This window comes from Apostichopus japonicus, chromosome 17 (genome assembly GCF_037975245.1).
Source record: "Apostichopus japonicus isolate 1M-3 chromosome 17, ASM3797524v1, whole genome shotgun sequence".
Classification (NCBI taxonomy): Eukaryota; Metazoa; Echinodermata; class Holothuroidea; order Aspidochirotida; family Stichopodidae; genus Apostichopus; species Apostichopus japonicus.
The window spans coordinates 20,069,506-20,085,434 of NC_092577.1; positions in this window are offsets into that span (position 1 = coordinate 20,069,506).

Here is a 15,929-nt window from a genome sequence, read left to right on the forward strand (position 1 = left end):
AAGATGAATGATGAATTATAGATATTGTTGAGTCTGGCTCTTTCTGAAGTTTGCAGCAGAGTGATCACCTGTGCTTCGATTCTACTATGTAAGTACTACTTACTTACTCCCAATCAGGTCACCCAGGGATTTGGAAGTTAGAACTCCCTGGTACTAGGGACACCAGCATCTTCTCACTCAACACAGACTCAAATTTAAAACCCAAGCACTCTATCATTAGACTCCTTATAATTGATGATAATAGTTTCTGCATTATACCCTATGAAAAGGTCAAATTGGTCCAGTAGACAATCAAGATGGATGTTTGTATAAAACATCTGTGAAAGTATGATTAATGATTATGGGAAAGTTGAGTAAGTCATGTATGGTACCTAGGGGGGTGGGAGGGGGAGATACTATATTGGCCTGTAGTATGGAACTTCATTGGAGGTGTAGCAAGAGGAAATATTTTTACTGACCATGTTTATATGCATAGGTATTGCAACTGTTATCAATGTTAGTAGTCTCATGGTATTTTGAAAATGTGCCCCTATTTCTTTCACAAATTGTCTCAATACATCAGCCATGTTGGACTTTGTCAACTAAAAACAGTAACATCAGTGGGCATTTTTCTATCAATTAATACACTAACATAAGTGGGCATTGTTTGCCCATAAGGGACCTTAAATGACCTGACAGTTTTTATCAAAAATGTTTTCCTCGATGAAGAGCACTCTGTCCTAAAATTGTTAAGTGCTCTAATGTACACACACAATGTAATTGCTAAAAAGGTATCAAAACCAACCTTTTGCCCCTCATAACTTGAGAACCGGGTGTCCGATTGAAGTGTGAGTTGGTTTCCTCTACATAGCACACAGAGCTCTATCTCATATGAAAATATTGACAAACTGTTTCTTTTTGCCCCCTTTTCCAAAATGAGCTTATAGGGTTAGGGTTAGTAGTCACACAAATGCAGGTCGACTATTGGATTACAACTGTACTTATTAAAAGAAAAATTGACCTCTGATAACTTCGCACACACGAAAGTCGCACAGGGGTCAACCTAAGACAATTTTGATCGGAAGGTACCTTTGAGAACCGAATATGGCCACGAAAATTCAAATAACAAAAGAAACTGATAGAGTTCACCTGAGGTCAAACTGATGTCATCTAGATGCAAGTCGACTAATGGATTACAATACGAAAATAAAAGAAATATATGAGACCTACAAGCGTGTCAACAGATATGATAACATTGGTGACCTCAGATGACATGACCTTTAAGTTTCAAAATGTTCCACCACCCCATTCACAACTTGTCCCAATATATCACCCATGTCACACCTTGGCATTGAAATTTAATTGCATTAAATGTCTAAAAATTAACTTTGAACTTGTATACATAACTTCACACACAAAGGTCACCCGGAGGTCAACCAATTGACATTTTTGCTCGGTGAGACCTAAATAGAGCATGACTGTAAAAATTCAAACATTTTTTCTTTGCCCATTTTCTCTCCCCCCAAAATACGACTTTTTTTAACATTAGCTGACCTTTGGTGACGTTGGATCACGTGACCGTTATGTTTGGAAACGATGCCTTACCCATTCACAACTACTCCCAAAATATCAACCTTGTCACACCTTGGCACTGGGAGTTATTGCATTAATTGTCTGAAAATTAACTTTGACCTCATACAACTTCGCACACGAAGGTCACACGGGGGTCAACCTATTGACATTTATGATGAGAAGGTACCTTTAACATCTGAAAATAGCATCGAAACTAAAAATCCACAAAACACGAAAAGGTCACCAGAGGTCAAATTGAGGTCAAGGGTCACCCAGATGCGGGTCGACAATTGGATTACATTGAAGCAACTCCCAACCCTAACGGACAATTTGTTCTCAAGTTATCGCAAAAATACTAGTTTTTTATCATTAATTGACCTGTGGTGACCTCGGATCACATGACCGTTAAGTTTGGAAATATTCCCCTATACCATTTGCAACTTGTCCCAAAATATCAACCGTGTAACACCTTGGCACTGGGAGTTATTACACTAAATGTCTGAAAATTAACTTTGACCTCATATAACTTAACATACAAAGGTCACCTTGGGTCAACTTATTGATATTTTTGATCGTTGACACCTAAATAGAGCATAAAACTATAAAAATTCCAAAAATTTTTTCTTTGCCCATTTTCTCCTCCCAAAATACTACTTTTTTTAACATTAATTGACCTTTGGTGACCTCGGATCACATCACCGTTAAGTTTGAAAATATTCCCCTATACCATTTGCAACTTGTCCTAAAATATCAAGCACGTCACACCTTGGAACTGGGAGTTATTGCATTAAATGTGTGAAAATTAACTTTGACCTCGTATAACTTCGCACACGAAGGTCACACGGGTGTCAACCCATTGACATTTTTGATCGGAAGGTACCTTTGGTATCCAAATCTAGCATCAAAAGCAAACATTTTCTTTTTTGCTCGTTTCCTCCCAAAATAAGCACATTTTTTTAATGTGACCTTTCACCTTTTGACCTTGGTTTCAGATGTCGTTTTGTGTTTTGGAACACAAAACGACAAGTCTGTACAACCATCCTAACTCCGACCGAAAAACTTTGACCCCATATAACTTCGCACATAAAGGTCACACGGGGTCAACCTATTGACATTTATGTTCAGAAAGTTCCTTTGACATCTGAAAATAGCATGAAAACTGTAAAAATCCCCCAAAACACGTAAAGGTCACCAAAGGTCAAATTGAGGTCAAGGGTCACCCAGATGCGGGTCGACAATTCGATTACATTCAAGCAACTCCCAACCCTAACGGACATTTCGTTCTCAAGTTATCGCAAAAATAGTTTTTTATCATTCATTGACCTTTGTTGACCTTCGATCACATTACCGTTATGTTTGGAAACGATGCCTTACCCCATTCACAACTACTCCCAAAATATCAACCATGTCAAACCCTGTCAATGGGAGCTATTGCTGTTTTTAATATATTGGTTTTTGGCATCTAACTGACCTTTGCGGGCACCAAAAACAATAGGGATCTTCCTCTTACTATGGGCTATCCACCCAACAAGTTTCATCATGATACATCATTTCCTTATAGTTCATCGGCTGAGTATCAAATTTCCACACTTTCGTTGCACCCCCCTTGCAGCTTTAGTTTGAGTAATGAAATGGGCAGTTAAAAGTAAAAGAAACAATATTCAGTGTGTTTTCCGCAACGACATGAGTTATTTTGGAAGAAAACAGTGGTTAAACATGGGCATATTTTAAATGAGCGGAAGCCCAAAAGCAGTAATGAGGCCCATCCGCTGCTGCACTTTCAACCAATGAATGACCCTTATTTAGGTCATGTGATCTGCTTTCAGTATTTTGTCAACACAAAACATGGCTGCCGCCACAACTGCCTCTTGTTTGTGTCATACGCGGTTAAAAAACGACGAGAAACTCACATTTTACAGATCGTAGTTGGAAAACGTTTGTGTCAAGTGCAAGAGAGTGGAAAGAAATTGATTCCGGGAGGAAATTTCAAATTGCACAGCAAACGGAGGCATTATGGAATGTAGTAGGCCTAGCTAACTTCGACCAATTCGTTTACCATCGCCGTTGCTATCAAGACTTTACCAATAAAGCAAATCAAGCAAAGGCCAAAAGGAGGCTACATTCGGCAACGACTGAAGGTAATTAGGCCCTAATAATATTGTTATCACTTTGAAATACAGATTCAGAAATGCATTTATGGTGTCTATAATATGAATTTATTAACCTATGCTATCTTAGGCTATAGGCCTAACTTTAGGCCTAACAAGTAAACGTTAGGGTAACTGTTTACTGTAGTTACTAGGCAAGGCCTAACGTTAGTAACGGTACTATATAGGCTAGGCCTAGGCTAGTATACGTTAGGTTTAACGTTATTGTTAGCTAACGTTATGGGCCAACAAAAGGTGTACACAGTCACATACTTGACATTGAAACAATATGCAAAGGTTAAGAGGCTTGATTTACGAATTACGAACTAGGCTATGACTTAATGAGACTAGGTTAGCTTCGATTTGCTGGTGAACGTAGTTTACCCGGCTTAAGGCATAGGCTTACTAGGATATTCATCTAAATAGTTAGGCTACCGTCATATTAGTGTTGATAAGGTAAGGATTGGGGACAGGGTTAGGAAAAAGGGTGTCGAAGTAACAAGGCGGAAACAGGGGTCACTGCATGATTCTTAAATCAAGCCAGTCAAGATTTCAATATCAAAATGTGCCGTTAAAATAACAAAAAGAAAATGTTCTATAGTAGGCCGAAGGCCGTGCAAATATTTGGCTGCATCGAATACACCGTCGTGTTTAGCCTTGGCCTGTCCTATTAGCCTAGCCTACATTTCTTGACATCAAATGTGCTGTTAAAAGACACAAATGTTGTAGTATAGGCCGAAGGCCCTTCCAAAAATGTTGCTGTATCAGATACACATTTTTATTTAGCCTTGGCCTATAGCCTAGCCACCATTCTTTACATAATATGTGCCGTTAAAAATGAAATGTTTTAGTATAGGCCGAAGGCCCTGCCAAAATGTTTGCTGTATCAGATACACATTTATATTTAGCCTTGGCCTATAGCCTAGCCACCATTCTTTACATAATATGTGCCGTTAAAAATCAAATGTTTTAGTATAGGCCGAAGGCCCTGCCAAAATGTTTGCTGTATCAGATACACATTTATATTTAGCCTATAGCCTAGCCAACATTTCTTTACATCAAATGTGCTGTTAAAAGAAACAAATGTTGTAGTATAGGCCGAAGGCCCTGCCAAAATTTTGGCTGTATCATATACACTGTTATATTTAGCCTATAGCCTAGCCAACATTAGTTAAATTTGCCGTTAATAAAAAAAAAATTATAGTATAGGCCGAAGGCCCTGCCAAAATTTTTGCTGTATCAGATACACATTTATATTTATTAAGCCATAGCATATCCTACTAGCTTAGCCTACATTTCTTTAGGGAGCGGAATAGCTCAGTCAGTAGAGCTCCGGATTACAAATCGAAAGGTTGGGAGTTTGAGATTCCTCTATGATTCACAGAGAGGACATTCCCTTCCAAAAAAGCGCACTTACTGGATGGCGTAACGCCTACCCTAACTTTCACTACTGTTGTATTTATCCTCTTTGTTGTATAACTAGAAAATCATTTATATGTATTACAGAACTTGATGAGACGCCTCCTCTGAAAAAAAAACGCGATCACGACAACAAGGCCAAACAGCAATCCTGCCACGAAAATGCATCTTTCATTTGGCGTCATCTCCTCACAAGCTGTGTGGTCAATCCGGTTTGAAATTCTTTAAGGACAGAAGTTCAGGAAGTAGACAAGAAGCAAGGTTAGTTCAGTGTCTAACTCTAGATGCCTCTACAAGACTGAAGAGTGCAGCAATTGCCAAGAATGATGAAGCTTTGTTACTCATGGTTAGAAACTCTGATCTTATTGCTAGTGAAGTATGTTATCACAAATCGTGTTATGCTTCATACATTTCCAGCTACCGACGGGCAAGTGAGATGAATGACAACAAAGAAGAGTTAGATGACATTGATCAATACTCTGAAGCATTCAACGAACTTTCCAAAGAGGTTGAGGTTACTGTCATTGATAACGGAGACATCATAAAGATTTGAAAGCTAAAAGAGCGCTACATTGACATTTTGGAAACCAAAAATGTGCACATTCTACAATACAGAACTGAAAAGTTAAAAAACAAATTAGTTGCATAATTTGGCTCTAGAATTGGCTTTTGCCGTCCAAATAAGAGGAACAAATGTGAGATAGTGTATTCGGAAGAAACACCAAAAGGAGAATTGCTTGAAACCTCAATAGAGTCGGAATCATCGCAGAGTGAAGTTTCCGAAACAGAATTGCCAGAATCGTCACATGCCCACCTATCATCTGAAACAAGACACCTCTACCATTCTGCTCAAATATTGCAGAAATCACTCAAGGACTCACGCCATGGCACCATCTGGCCTCCGACAAGTGAGCAGTTAACAGCGGAAGTTGCTGACAGCATAATACCTTGGCAATTACATAACATATTAGCATGGTTGATGCAACCCACAATATCTGCATTGCCTGTAAACAGCGATAAAGTAGAGTTACCGGTTGATATCATGGTTAGGCTAAGATCTATTGCACAGGATATAATTTATACTTACCATCATGGGAGGATAGTAACTCTGAAGCATATTGCTCTTGGTGTGAGCATTCACCACCTGACAAAGAATGTTCAAGTCCTCACACTTTTGAACAGATTTGGCCACAGTGTTTCTCACAGCTACATTTGTGAGCTTGAAACTGCTGTTGCACAAGATGTCATTGAGGAACATAAGGTCCTGCCTCAAAACATTGATTCGCAGATTTACACTACAGCTGTTTGGGATAACAATGATCTTTCGGAGGAAACTTTGTCGGGCAGAGGGACAACACACAACACTAATGGTATTCTAATACAACGGTCTGGTGACAACAGTATGACTAGGACGTCATCCAATGATAGCTCACAAACGCCAAGACAGAAGAGAAGCGGAAAGCGATCATTGGAACAGCAGCCATCTACATTTGTACCTTACTTTTTACAGAAGAGACAGGGACCTGGGAAATACAGTATCGAAGAAACTAGGAAATACAGTATCGAAGAAACTAAATTGGCTGAAGACAAATCTTCTCAAGTTACCGCTGAACGTCATGACTTTGCATGGCTGTTGCTCCGCCAGTCTCTGAATGACCAATCTGAATGTCAAACAGGAAGTTCCCAAGTAATTCCATCATGGTCTGGATTTAATGCTGCAATCAAGGAGGAATTTCCAAACCAAAGTTCTGTTGGATACTTACCAGTAATTCAGTCTAGTCCAACTGAAATGTCAACTGTGTATGAAATGTTAATGAGAACACTAGATATTTGTTGAAATCTTGAGCAAAGTGAAATCGTTGTGGTGTTGGATCAGGCTATATACTGCAAGGCACTACAAATCATGTGGAAGGAAGTTGACAAATTCAACAGAATAGTACTTCGATTGGGAGCTTTTCACACGGCTTGTGTTATGCTGGGCATCATTGGAAAGAGGTTTGGTGAAGCTGGATTCAAAGATGCACTTATTGAGTCAGAGATTGTTGCATCAGGGTCAATGTCTGGGGTAATATCTGGCAAGCACTATAACCGATCATTGCGAGTTTGGAAAATAGTATATGAAGCATTACATCGCTTACGCTGGCAATCGTTCAAAGATTCTGTTGAATCCACCCAGGCAAGTGAAAGAGATAACCTCTTAAGTCTTCTGCAACAAATTCAAAATGGCAGATGCAATCCAACGAACATTGAAGACCTTTTAGAAAATGAGGAATTCCTGCAAGTGAAGCAAGTTTATGATGACTTTTGTTCAAGCATTAAATCTTAAATGTTTTATATTTTGGTCATCCTTCATCAGCATGGTGCAAACATTGCTGAACTTCACTCGAGCAACAAGAACAGGAGACTTCAAGCTACATCTCTCTTCATTACGCTCAATGTTACCTTGGATGTTTGCGTATGACAGAAAAAACTATAGTCGTTACTGCTCAGTGTACTGGTTGGAGATGGTCTCACTTCCACAGACACATCCATCAATTAATGAACAGTTGCACCAGGGTGAATTTGCTGTCCAGAAATCCACAACAAACCCCTTTGGGCGAGTAGCTTGTGATATGGCTATAGAACAGACATACAACCGGGACACTAAGACATATGGAGGGATTGTTGGGTTTAGCCTAAAGCAGGGAGTCGTACAGAGATGGACATTAACTGCACCAGAGAGAGCAAAGAACCTGGCTGCATGTCGTGACTTGGCAGGTATGAACAATACAGGTACATGGCATCACAAAGATGTAGGACGTTTGCAGCGTGATGAAAATGATGTAGTGAAGGTCACCAACACTTTACAGGGGTTTATAGATCCATTTTGTAGTGATAACGACCATTTAGTCCAGTTAGCCTCTGGGTATATGCCAACAGTTGATGTTCAGAGTGACCTGATCAATGCAAAACAAAAGGGTGAAGATGCGCTGCAAAAGTTTGTTCAAGAGAGGTTGACAACGGATACGACAGACTTCTTTGCCCCAATCAAGCAACAGAAATTGAAAACGTTCAGTGACATTAAGAAGATAGTTACAGTTTCTGCATCAAAAGGCAAAACTATAATTGTTCAAGAAGATCGCAATCTCTTCTGCAAAATTTTCACAGTGAATGACCAGCTCAGGCGGAAAATAGATTTGAAGGATATGTTTCAATATTCGTTGGGTACTTATCCGTATGCACTCGCAACCGTTCATGGGTGCCTTGTAAAGACTAACAAGTCAAAGCTAATGGAGTGCATGGAAAGGGGGCATGATCCTATTGATCTGGAATCCATCAAGGACAAAGAATCTGTGTGGATTTATGATGCTATGGCTATCCTGCAACAGCTAGGCAACAGCTCTGTAAGTACCTATGGCGAAGTTGCTAATTCCGTGTTAAATGTTATACTGTCTGTTACCAAGAAAAATAACTGTACCCCGTGTTGATTTTGTTGCTGACACCTATCCATCAATAAGTATTAAGAGTGCTGAACGTACGAAGAGAGCAACATGTGGTGAAGTAAGAGTGAAAATAACTGGTCCCACTCAAAGGAAGACACTCCAGTGGAAGAAATTCTTGTCCAATGGTTCTAATAAAACAGCATTAGTAGAATTCCTTTACAGGGAGTGGAGTAAGCCTGAATATGCTGGCAAACTGAAGGGAATCGAACTAGTTGTGACGCATGGTACAAAGTGTCACTCTATCAAAAGTACTGATGGGATAAATTTGACTGTCAATGATGTACAAGAGCTAAGTAGCACCCACGAGGAAGCGGATACCCGACTTCTACTGCACGCAGCTCATGCAGCACAAACAGTACCAGTGGTAGTTATCAGAAGCCCAGATACCGATGTAGCCGTTCTGGCAGTAACATTCAAGAAACAAATTTCTGCAGACGTGTATTTTGACACAGGTGTCAAAAATCGAAGACGTCTTGTCAACATTAATCAGCTGAGCGATCAACTTGGTGAAAAAAAGTCTTCAGCACTATTAGGTCTCCATGCCTTCACTGGTTGTGATGCTGTAAGTGCTTTCACTGGAAAGGGTAAAGTAAAGGGCTATGATCTACTACTGAAGGATGAGCAAGTTGAGCAGCTTATGTGTGAACTTGGAACATCATCTCTTGTATCACCCGAGCTTATGACCGCTTGTGAAATGTTTGTATGTAAACTCTATGGCTCACAAATCTGAGACATATACTGTTTACAAAGAAAACTGCAAAGAGTGAGTTACTGCCACCTAACTTGGACTCTCTAAAGCTACATTGCAAAAGGGCGAACTACTAATCATATATATGGCGAAATGCATTGATAGCAAATCCAATGATCGACAGCCCTCATGGAATGGGATGGAAGATATCACATGATAGCATTACCATTGAATGGGCGACCCTTCCACCAGCACCTCAGGCTATACTACAACTAATGAGTTGTGGGTGCAGGAGAAGCTGTGCATCAAATGTCTGCCAATGCAGGAAAAATCATCTAAGATGTACGGATGCATGCAAGTGTACTTTGTGTGAAAATGTGGATGAAGACAATGACAACAGTGAGGATGATTCAGAAGAAGATAGTGAGGATGAGGACGATAGAGATTAATTGGTCACGGAGGATATGTACATGTAAGTATATGACCCAAGCCTCACTTGGTCCTTATCAAGGTGGTTGCGTGGCCATTCAGTGTCCAAAACACAGCTGCGTGTGCAGTATCATACAGTAAATATGACAAATCTGTCATATATTTTTCTCTGAGCAAATAAGCCAGTTTACGGTTAATATTGTGCAATCAGGTCAAAAAGTTACGAGGGTACACCTGGCTACATCTGTACACATAGCTTATGCTAAGCAGTATACAATGTTGATTTACATTTGGCTCTCACATTCTGCTCTCATTTTGCCAGTACCTTCAATAATTTACAAAGAAGTTTAAATCGCCAACGTAAGAAGAATTAATGATACAGAGCATCGATAGAATATTTTTTTTGGATGAAAAGTAAGCTCTTAATTAGCAGTCTTAACCAGACTTGTAGTAATGATTAGCTAATTTACATAACTCAAATAGCAATATATGTACCATTAAATTCACATGTGGTAATTCATTGTGCCTCCTTGCATCAAAACGTAGGTTTACGTATTAGATTCCTAATGATATGATGCTTAAATAAAGGGTTATCATAATCGTACATTTTGTGATGTAGCTATATGCATACTTTACTAATTTGCATATTTCAAATAATTACATGCATACATAGCATATAATTACTATAAGTCATACATATGTTAATCATACTTCCCAGCCCTAAAAATGTCAATTTTCACTTTCACAATTGATATGATGGGATACATAAACTAAATTCCATTTATTCACAATAGTTGTTTGCTAATTTGCATATTATGCAATTTTAAGCATTCTTGCATATTTGTAAATGTGCTTTTACGCGTATGAGGTTCAAGGGTACATTTTCATAACTCTTATGATTGCAATAACATCTATTGGAATTTAAAATAAGTGATTCCAGAGCAAATGTGCTACGTTGACTGAGTTAACAGTATAATATGTAATTAATGCACATAAATTACGAATGTATGCATACTTGATTTACTTGCAAATTAACACCTCTCAGACTGGAAAACATACAGATTTATATTGCTCAGGGATATATTTACCAAACCCAACTTTGCAAACAAGGCTGCCAGGGGGGTGCAACGGAACCCATTTTCTAGGCCTCTTTTTGGTACTCAGCCGATGGACTATTATTGAGATATCGTGTACACAAGCCAAGCGTCACATACACACACACACATACACACACACGCCAAGTTGAACGCATAGGTTCCTTGCTTTGCAAAAAGTAAGGAACCGAAAATTCAAGAAGGGCCTCCTAATTTTTTTTTCACTTGGTCTAAACAGAGACAATACAAACTGAAATAAACATCTTTCAAATATTGGCATTTTTTCCTTCTATCCCAGAAACTTTTTCATAGATATGTTGAAAATTATTCTAATTTCATGGGGAAGCAGGCAGAGTGGCTATGATGGCCCCAGTTACACGTACTTAATTCTGCCTATCCTTTTATACAGAAAAATAATGGAAAATATTTGAGTCTGAGGGTCGCAGGCAGAGTGCCTAAGATGGCTTTAATTCCATCGTTTTCATTGCGGCCTATTTTTTATACAAACAAATGTTAAAGACAATTTTAAGTCGGAGGGGAGTAAGGATAGTGGCTACGATGGCTTGGTTTTCATTTCTGCATATCCTTTTAGATTCTATTAAAGGCGAGGGAAGTAGAAAGTCTGGCTACCATGGCTCTGATTGCATCGGTCTCATTTCTGCCTATCTTTTAATAAAGAAAAATGTGAGGGGAGTAGAAAGAGTGGCTAGATGGCTCCAATTGCAGCGTTCTTATTTCTGCCTATCTTTTGATACAGAGAAATGTTTAAAAAAAATTAAATCTGAATGTGTAGGAAGAGTGGCTAGGGTGGGTCCAGTTGCATCTTTCTCATTTGTGTGTATCATTTTGTACAGGGAACAGTAGAAAATAAATCTGAGTCAGAGTGAAGTAGGGATAGTGGCTACGATTGCATCGTTATCAAGAACGTAGCCATTTAAGAACGTAGCCACCTAGCAGCCACCTAGGCCTACGGGGTGCAGGTAAATTGTGGCGGGGTATTAATGCAACTAGGCCTGGCTGGAGCCTTTATTACATATATTTGAACTGGTAGGTATTTATTTTTCTCATGCTGAAATATTACGTAAATGAAGGTGTTCAGACTATGCATTGCTCCTAACTTCGCATTACTCTTACTGTAATATATTACTTACGAGTACAACTAGCCTAGTACTAGTAGTATTACTAAATGGACCCTGCATAGTTTAGAAACAGAATAAGGGAGGATTTTCAATCATTGAACTGAAGAAATACCTGTGTGAAACAAAATTCACCCTTCATTAGATCTGCTCAGCAGATGTCAAATTGTGAAAGTTTCGGAAATTCCGGTAAATTTTGTACGGAAAATTTTGTGTTTTCTGTACAGGAAAATATTGGCTCAGCCTAGCCTATGCCTAGGTTGACAACGTCGGAGTATAATTCGAACGGCCAACTAAAATGGCGGCCAAAAATTCAAAGGCATTAAATATTTCATATACACTGGTCTTATTCTTACCTTCAATTCATAATATATTCATTTTGTTCAACGAAAATTGTGGTTGATTGGTAATAAAAGTGTTGAGTTTTGCGAGGTTCCATTCAAGTTAACACAATGTTCAAATACCTGAGGGAAATATTTTTCAAACGTCATTTTTTGTGGGAAGATCGTAAAATGTTGTGACCTAACATTGAATTTATGAATGATTTTTATTACATATTTGAAAACTGCTAGGTTTACATTTTCCCTTGCTGTATTATTACGAACATGAGGGTGTCCAATCTTAGCAGAGTTCCTAACTTCGCAATACTGTATATAGGCCTAGGTTAGGCCTCATAATAATAGACTAGTACAAATCAGCCTTAACTTACACCTACGCTAGGTCCACTGTACTAACAGAGTAACGTTAGATCGAACACAGTGGCGTACCAAAATTCATATTATTATCATTTAAATATTATCATTAAGTACTTACTAAATAAATAGACTTACCGCTTTCTTCTACTGGCGAGTCGGATTTGGTAAATATGGAAAGCAAATACCAATATTTTGCTGCACTGGATCTATCTGATTGTGGAGAGTTGGGTTTGGTATGCTTGTTACGTGACCCGCCATGCGGGATACAAAACGTCTCGGTTAGTACGAGCACGTGCACAGTCTAGACGGAAATACACCCAGCGCTGCACGGCTGCAGGCTTGCACAGCAGTTCCATTTATTTTTGCCCCAAACATCCAGCATATCGACAAGCGCTCGTCCAATCACGATAGGAATCATAAATTCAACCAATGATATTGCCTTATTACTGCATGATCACCGTGTGTTTTATCTACTTATCATAAAGACAGGGAGTTGAATTTAAAGGTACAGGTGACGATAACAAATAATAACACTATGTTCACCGATGTAATTGAGCAAATGGTTACGTCTACATCGCAATACCTTTAAGTACCATGCGCTGTATTAAAAATCAGCTACAAAATTACGGAAAACGTACCAAAAGTATGTTTTCTGATCATTTTAAAATGTTATCAATAAGTAACATTAAGTAACAATAAGTTAAATATGAATGTGAGAGACTGACTTCGGTCAGCTTGCGGCTTTGATAAGCCAATTAGGCTTCTTCGCGAGTTCCTGCTTGCAGGAGGATCTAATATACATACATACATAACATACATACATAACATACATACATACATACATACATACATACATACATACATACATACATACATATACATACATACATACATACATACACACTTACATACCAGCAAGAGTTACATTGTGGGGTTTTTGCTGTATGAACAGTATGGGGTGAATCATTTCAGTACATGGGTACCATATGGGTATACCAGAAAAAGTTTGTACAGTGATACAATGTGGGAATATTAAGTATGTACCATGTGGGACTATTCACATGCCTCCCTGTGGGGTTGAAATATAACTGCACTGTGGGTATAGAAATGTATATGTGCACTGTGGGAATATTAAATAACATTGTACAGTACTACTCTGTAAGTAGAAATGCTGGTAACTGCGTTGTGGGATCAGTGGTTTACTAATAAACTAGTGAGTGAATTTGAGCATAATGCCTGATCTGCAGGGGTTGTGCATTTGTAGATCCATAAAGTGAAATATAGCTAATAGGAGAGGAACAAAATTTTCAAAGTACCTTTAGCTACTAATACTCAAAAAGTGGAAATTCAAAAGAAAGAAAAAACAATGGCATTTTCAATACTTCCAGGTGTATTTGATGACTCTTATCTATTACATTGCATCAGAATATGACAATGCATACATATGTTGTTGATATATCAAAGTCATATACTGTAACGGAACTTGCTGGTAATTAAAAAAAAACATGAATTAGCAACAGATTTGTTTTTCCTTTTCAACAAACTTTAACAAGAACAAGTTTTGATCAGTGAATGAACATGGAAACATATACGAGGGGATAAAACGGTAACAACTGCCTTTCTTAGAAAATATTCTCCAAGAACTGAAAATGAAAAACAAATTAGATGTTTTCAAGTGCATGTTTTGTTGATGTCTTCTAGCGGTAGTCAGTTAATTTTATGTAGACATCATATTACACTAATAACATCTTGAAGCTTCTATGTCATGGATTACTGCTAACTACAATATAAACCAGCGTGATGCCATCGGTGTTCAATGATCACAAACTGACTACTGCCTATGAATAACACAAATGCATAAGAATGAAAGTTGATGTAATAATTAATGGAACCTTGTCCAAAGCAAATGAGGTGATAAAAACTTCTCACGTTTCACCCACCCAAACTTTTTAAGATACTGTCTTTACAATGTTTTAAAGAATTTACCATCTCTTGCCCTAAATTATATGACCTTCAACCCCAAGAATAGCTACTTCCCAGTCACTAATTATGCACCAGCTGTTCAACAAGTGGTTTAAAACTTTGACCTCTGGTTAACTGAAATGACCTTTGAAAGTCATGTAAAACAGTAGGCATCATTTACATGTACGTCACAACCTACATACTATGTCCACCCTCTTATGGTTATTTCCCCTTCGTCCGCATCCAACTAACTTTGGCCTTAATACTTTTCAGTGGTATCTTCCACATTGTGCCCCCCTTTTCTTTACTGGTTTCGATAGCCTTCTTGACAGCCTTTTCCCCGGGTGTTTTGTTTCTCTTAAAGTAAATGTTGAACAGCTGTCTGACTTCATCGATTTCAGCCGGAGTCCATGTATGCCTCTTGGTTACCTTCCTTTTCTTCTTTGATTGTCTTGTTCTACCTATCAAGAAGAATGTGCCATAGATCAGATTCTCATCTTATGTTACATTGCAGAGGCTAATGTCACTGATCCTGAATTGAAGCTGAGTAAAATAACATCATAGCTGGCTGGTGTGTACTTTTACATCATTAGTAGACTCGTAGGAAAAGAAACATTTGAATCACAAATTTTACATTTCATGATTAGTAGGGGAAACAGAACCTCAAATACAAGATGCCTTGACCTTTTGACCACTCCTGGTTATGAACTTCCAGCATTTTTTCGTGAAATACTTTTACCTATTTACTACTTTTGAACCAAAAATTCCCACCCATACACATTTTTTTGGCTTTTGAACATTACATTTAGTACTCTGAGACTTACATGTGCCCAAAGATTCTTCTTCTTCCTGGGGTAAATCAGGCAGATATTCCTCCTCAGCCTCAGAGTCACTACAGTAGTTAGAGTGTTCAAACTGCTCTTCATCTTCATCTGTTGGTTCACCCACAGTGGCGCCATTAGTCTTGGGTCCATCAAGAAGCTCTGCAAAGAAAGGAAATATTCATAACCACTAAAAACTCCTGAACAATGTATTAATTGCTTTAGGGCGAGGATGCAAATAACACTGTCATTATTTCTTGACACACTGGTATATCAGCATTGGGAATGAGTGCAAATAAATGTTCCCAACTTTTGGACAGATATTACCTACAGATTGGTTAGTTTTCATGAACATGCATATTCAAAGAGTTTGGACTTTGGGCAAGAAGCACTATGAATGCTGAGCAACAAAGGTTTCAGCAATGGAGTTGATTGTTTTCAGTGTTAACATGAAATAGTGGGTTTGAAGTTATATAAACGCCACACTGTACCCAGAACAACAACA